This window comes from Schistocerca gregaria, chromosome 3 (assembly GCF_023897955.1).
Source record: "Schistocerca gregaria isolate iqSchGreg1 chromosome 3, iqSchGreg1.2, whole genome shotgun sequence".
Lineage (NCBI taxonomy): Eukaryota > Metazoa > Arthropoda > Insecta > Orthoptera > Acrididae > Schistocerca > Schistocerca gregaria.
This window is the reverse complement of record NC_064922.1, coordinates 134096118-134103270: the sequence shown is the minus strand read 5'-3', so window position 1 is coordinate 134103270 and position 7153 is coordinate 134096118.

Sequence of the window (7153 nt, the reverse complement as noted above, 5' to 3'; positions counted from 1 at the left end):
TCGCTGCTCTAAGGGATGGGCGGTGTACAGCGCACATAGACTTTTAAGGGCACTGAGTGAGTCTGAGTATAGGACACAATTGAAAAGACTGTGTCGCCAGATGTTCTCCATGGCCTGACACAAGGCGAGGAGCTCAGCTGTAAATACTGAGGAGTGTGCCGGAAGCCGATATCGAAAGACACGGGTGCCAACGACGAAGGCACACCCGACCCCACGGTCAGTCCGGGAGCCATCAGTGTATACAAAGATACTATCACGAAGTTCCATGTAAAGGTCGTGAAACTGAAGGTGATAGGCCGAGGCTGAAGTAGTGTCCTTAGGAAGCCAATGAAGGCCAAGATTAACATGGGCCGCTTCACGAAGACAAGGTGGCGAAGGGTTCACACCCACCGGGAAAGATGCAGTTAGTGTGAAGTTAAGCCGCCGTAGTAGGTGCTGAAATCGGTCTCCAGCAGGTAACAGAGAAGAAGGACGAGCTCCATTCTCACGATCAAAGGAATCATCAAAGAAGGAGACACAGGACGGGTGGCGACACATGGCAGACGAACGACATGCATACCTGCTGAGGAGAAAGTCACGGCGGTAGAACAGGGGTAGTTCAGCAGCTTCAGCATACAGACTCTCAACCGGGCTGATGTAAAAGGCACCCTGGTCAAACTGATACCATGATGGTGGATAGTGTTGAGACGGCGTAAGAGGGACGGACTTGCAGAAGCATTAACAAAGCACCCATAGTTGAGTAACGAACGGACACGGGACCGGTACAAACGGAGGAGGGTGGTTCGATCGGCACTCCAGGAAGCACCATTGAGGACACGTAGGAGACTGACAAACCGCGTACAGTGGGCTGTCGGGTAAAATACATGGGAGGACCAAGACTTTCCTATCGATCATGAACCCCAGGAATTTCGTGGTTTCAATGAACGGCAGGGCAACAGGCCCAAGATGTAAAGATGATGGGAGAAACCACTTGCGTCACCAGAATTTCATACAGAAGGATTTGTCAGTGAAAAAGCGAAAGGCATTGTCGATGCTCCAGGAGTAAAGCCAATCAAGACACCCCTGAAGACGCCAGCAAGGGTAACTTTGGTGAGATAGTCCACCTGGGCATGACAACTGGGGAAATGTTGTACTTCGAATATCGCCAGGGAGGATTAAAGCTGCCAGTAAGCCTCACTTAGTAAGCTGCCATTTGAGGGTGCACACGGATGGGATAGGAGTCAGCAAACGGAGAGCAACCGGGAAGTGGTCGCTCGAGTAGGTGTCAGAAAGAACGGACCGCTCAAGACGATGGGGAAGCTGGGAAGTGCAAAACGTTAGGTCTAAATGGCAAAGGGAAAGTGGGTGATCAAGTGTTCAGGTAGAAGAGGTTAAACTGGTTAAGAAGGTCAGCCAAGACGGCACCTCTCTCACAGGTCCTGGGAGAACCTCAAAGGGGATGATGCGCGTTAAAGTCACCGAGTAGCAAAAATGGGGGAGGTAGCTGCAGAATAAGCTGAAGGGCCTGCCCTTGTGACATCGAATGACAGAGGTACATAAATGGTACAGATGGAAAAAGTCAGGTGGGGAAGGAAAAGGTGCACTGCAACAGCTTGAAGACGGGTGGGGCTAACTGTGAATGTTATCCAGTATGAGCAGTATGACGCCCCCATAAAATGGAATGCCGACCTCAGGGGGAAGGTGATAACGAATCGGTAAGTAATGTGAAAGCTCAAAACGGTCGTGAAGGCCGTGTAGGACTGTAGACCTTAGTATTCGAAATGAATTTCAACTTTGTACCCCAAGTGTTATTGAGATAAAGGGGTCTTAATAGGCGTGTAGATATGCAGTGTTTTCAGTGAGTTACAATTTAGCAATTCACCAATAAATACAGATACAGCAGATAATGTTTTAAAAGCTAGCCACTGTAATCTGGGCAGAAGACCTTACATGCCAGAAACGGCAATAAATTAAGAATTGCTTACAACTCGCTGCAGCTTACAAATTACAGGTACTGAAATATTAAAGGTAAGTCGCCACAAATACAGCAGAAGGCGTCAGGCGCCAGGAATGGCAGTAAATAAGCTTTTAAAGGCTTGCTAGGTAAATACAACTACCAAATTAGAATTTTAAGGCAAATAACCACAATCATGGCTAAAGGCCTTACACGCCAGGAACGGTAATAATATAATAAATTTAGAAACCTGGAGTAAAACACCAAATATAATAACAAAGGTTAATTTAAAAAAAAGTAGCTGATCACCAAACGGGCGAAATAAGATGATGGTAAACTTTGTAATACAACCCTTAACATCCACTGAACACTACACTGCTTGATTTATTCCATAAGGCGACCAGAACTGTTAACTCGACATATATATCCTTTAATGTAGGCATTACAAGGGATTGTAATAAATAAAAGAGTAATGGAACACAAGGACCAGCACATAAGTTCCTTAAAGGGTACTGAGGCAGACTATACCCGCAGAAGGCGTGGGCTGAAGGAGCGTTACAGTGAAATACTGGCCATCAGACCTCTTTTTAGAACACTCATGTCTTACAAGAACCAAGGGGGCCACAAACGGTGTTTGAGGAATCTGAGAAGGTCCGGCAACAAACACTTTCGCAAGAGATGAGATAGGCAGCCAAAAGTTGCAAAAATGTTCAAATGCGTGTGAAATCTTATGGGACTTAACTGCTAAGGTCATCAGTCCCGAAGGTTACACACAACCTAAATTATCCTCAGGACAAACACACACAGCCATACCTGACGGAGGACTCGAACCTCCGCCGGGACCAGCCGCGCAGTCCATGACTTTAGCGCCCCAGACCGCTCGGCTAAACCTGCGCGGCAAGAGTTGCATTCACTCCAGAAGATGGTAACTCAGATTAGTGGCAGTGTAACAAATGACTAATGATAATTTTGCTGAAGACACCTGACATCCGATAAACCAAATGCAACGATGCAACAATATGCCAAAGCCGGAACTGGCGGTCTGCATTACCTTCCCAGAATACTGAGCTGAGAGCGCCTGGGACGAGAAAGGAATCACTACCACAAGAGTAGAAGAATCACGAACCGGCCTACAATAAAGAAAGTTGTCAACACTACACGGATGGAAGTTCTTGACGAGGCTCCTGCTGCTATAACTGCCAGGGGTGGTGTTAGTCCTCGTGCACCGCCACAAGAATTGCGCATCCCACGGTCAACAATACGGAACGTTTTGCAGTCTACTTTACAATGGTATCCGCAGAAGACCCAGATGGTGGAGCAACTGAGATCTCATGATCCAGAGCAACGTCTTAAATTTGCTCTTCAGTTTCTGGCACGGCTTGAAGTTGATGACAAACGGCCCAGCAACGTGCTATGGATGACGGGGCAGGTCTTACACTATAGGATACAGTGAATACACGGAACCGCCGAATTTGTAGTTGTGGTGTGCGTACTGTAAGATCTTCGGAACACACACCATCAGATTATTTGACTTGTCGCTCTAACGAAGTAGGCGAGTGTCAGCGATATGTCTCGTGGTCTTATCGTGCCGTGTTTATCTTCTGCCGTTAGATCAAAAGATAGAAATGCCACTTGCACACTTAGCGTAGCAGATTGACTAATCGGAGGTCAGTACACTCGTTATAATACCTCGTGCGTTCAGGTATCACTGGGCGAGTGTGATCCGCGAGGAGAAAAGGTTCTACATTAGCAGCAATCTCATCGGCTGCGTTACATAATAATACGCGGATCGGCGGAAGCAGAATGTGGTCTGTTTCTAAGGCAGCGCCATCTCGTAGTGCAGAGACGGACGAGGGCTTCGCCTGCGCTGTTGTGTTTAGCGGGACGCGCTCTAGTGGGAAAGTTGTGTACGTGCTGCTATGTACACAACAGTAGTACTGTTAAATCAGGTTTTGTGCGTGAAGTGCCACTGCACTTTCCATACGTTACTGCGTGATGTGGATTCGCAAACACCATTATTCCCAGTCCGTTCTTCTTTGTAGAGCATTCATCCTGAGGGCCTTTCAGGTACTTCATAATGTCTGCACTACATCAAGAGCTCCTAGTACAGCATGTGATTCTGTTATGATGACGACAGGCGAGTCACCTCCAATATTGACTAGTGGCCAATGTTAAATAGCAGAATTGTCAGTAACGTCGATAAGGTGCTTGCTCCATGGTCTGGATCTGCAACGACTAAAATAATTACAAGTCGTTGGTAAAAAATAATATACACTCCTGGAAATTGAAATAAGAACACCGTGAATTCATTGTCCCAGGAAGGGGAAACTTTATTGACACATTCCTGGGGTCAAATACATCACATGATCACACTGACAGAACCACAGGCACATAGACACAGGCAACAGAACATGCACAATGTCGGCACTAGTACAGTGTATATCCACCTTTCGCAGCAAAGCAGGCTGCTGTTCTCCCATGGAGACGATCGTAGAGATGCTGGATGTAGTCCTGTGGAACGGCTTGCCATGCCATTTCCACCTGGCGCCTCAGTTGGACCAGCGTTCGTGCTGGACGTGCAGACCGCGTGAGACGACACTTCATCCAGTCCCGAACTTGCTCAAAGGGGGACAGATCCGGAGATCTAGCTGGCCAGGGTAGTTGACTTACACCTTCGAGAGCACGTTGGGTGGCACGGGATACATGCGGACGTGCATTGTCCTGTTGGAACAGCAAGTTCCCTTGCCGTCTGGGAATGGTAGAACGATGGGTTCGATGACGGTTTGGATGTACCGTGCACTATTCAGTGTCCCCTCGACGATCAACAGAGGAGTACGGCCAGTGTAGGAGATCGCTCCCCACACCATGATGCCGGGTGTTGGCTCTGTGTGCCTCGGTCGTATGCAGTCCTGATTGTGGCGCTCACCTGCACGGCGCCAAACACGCATACGACCATCATTGGCACCAAGGCAGAAACGACTCTCAGCGCTGAAGACGACACTTCTCCATTCGTCCCTCCATTCACGCCTGTCGCGACACCACTGGAGGCGGGCTGCACGATGTTGGGGCGTGAGCGGAAGACGGCCTAACGGTGTGCGGGGCCATAGCCCAGATTCATGGAGACGGTTGCGAATGGTCCTCGCCGATACCCCAGGAGCAACAGTGTCCCTAATTTGCTGGGAAGTGGCGGTGCGGTCCCCTACGGCACTGCGTAGGATCCTACGGTCTTGGCGTGCATCCGTGCGTCGCTGCGGTCCGGTCCCAGGTCGACGGGCACGTGCACCTTCCGCCGACCACTGGCGACAACATCGATGTACTGTGGAGACCTCACGCCCCACGTGTTGAGCAATTCGGCGGTACGTCCACCCGGCCTCCCGCATGCCCACTATACGCCCTCGCTCAAAGTCCGTCAACAGCACATACGGTTCACGTCCACGCTGTCGCGGCATGCTACCAGTGTTAAAGACTGCGATGGAGCTCCATATGCCACGGCAAACTGGCTGACACTGACGGCGGCGGTGCACAAATGCTGCGCAGCTAGCGCCATTCGACGGCCAACACCGCGGTTCCTGGTGTGTCCGCTGTGCCGTGCGTGTGATCATTGCTTGTACAGCCCTCTCGCAGTGTCCGGAGCAAGTGTGGTGGGTCTGACACACCGGTGTCAATGTGTTCTTTTTTCCATTTCCAGGGGTGTATATTGTACTTAACTGGTTGTACAGGATTCTTCTTGGATGCATACAATTACAAACATATAGCTATTGAGGCCTCACTTAGACCATAAGTTAGTAATCGCGTTGTTAGAGGTTACTCCCTATCAGCTGAAGGAGATGCTACTTTACTACTTGACGTCCCGAGCAAGAGTGGACGAGAGCTCGCTAGAAACTTGATACAAGCTGCGGAGCGGCCCTAGCGGCGACTCGCGGGTCCAAGGATACTAATACGGGGTGCGATCGATAACTGTAACCCCTGACAAGTATGGTATCGAACTTTGATACCACAGATTCCTGTTCGCAATTCTGTGAAAACCATTTTTTTCATACAAGATGGGGCAACAACTCATGTCACTCGCTCAATGACAGATCTGATTGCCACCTTCCACGAACGTATTGTCTACAGAGGTTTTCCAAATCATTGCCTGCAAGATCACATGATATGAATCCCTGTGGCCCGCATCTAGTGGTCGTGCGGTAGCGTTCTCGCTTCCCGCGCCCGGGTTCCCGGGTTCGATTCCCGGCGGGGTCAGGGATTTTCTCTGCCTCGTGATGGCTGGGTGTTGTGTGTTGTCCTTAGGTTAGTTAGGTTTAAGTAGTTCTAAGTTCTAGGGGACACATGACCATAGATGTTAAGTCCCATGGTGCTCAGAGCCATTTGAACCTTTTTTTTTTTTTTTTTTTTTTAATCCATGTGACTCTTTGTTCTGGAGATATCTAGAGGGACGCCTATACCGGGGACACGTACGTTCTCTACTTGATCTGAAGACCAGTATATAAGAACACGTTGGTCAGTTTGCAGCGGACATTCTAGGAGCAACTGTTAATCACATCGTTTTACGAATGCAGCATCTCGTCGACGTCTTTAGTGCTCTTATTAAACAACCAGTGTAAGCAGCGATTAAAAATAAAATCAACATTATGCTTTTCTCACTTGTTTGACTTTTCGTACCTGCGTACAGTTCTCAGTTAGTTACATATGGAAACATTTCCATACGTCTTTCTTGCTTTCAGAGCGCTATATATGAACCTAGTGGCTAAAAGTAGAAATAACACTTTTTTCCAGGGTAAAGCGGTTCCGTATTAACATAAACGGGAAGTAGGGATAATCACAGCCCACACTCGACTATGTGAGCAGTTGCTCTCGGTACAACAAATGCACAGGATTAAGTGTTTCGGAGCACACATTTTTGAGTATGCGACTCCGCAGCAGACGATTCTTACGTATTTCCATGTTGACCAACAGCAGTTATACTTGCTGTTTGTACAGGGTAGTCGAGACTAGAATATGGATCAGTGGAAACTGGTTACTTAGTGCTATGAATCAGGTTTCTTGTTACATCAGCTCGACGGTCGCGAACGGATCCGTCGTCATCCAAGCACACCTGTGGCCTATGTGAACAGTATTGCGGAACACTTGCTGTCCTTCTTGTCTAGCACGACAGTGATAGCATATTCCAGCAAGATAACTGTCCGTGTCGCAAGGCTAGAAATGTGTTACAGTGGTTTC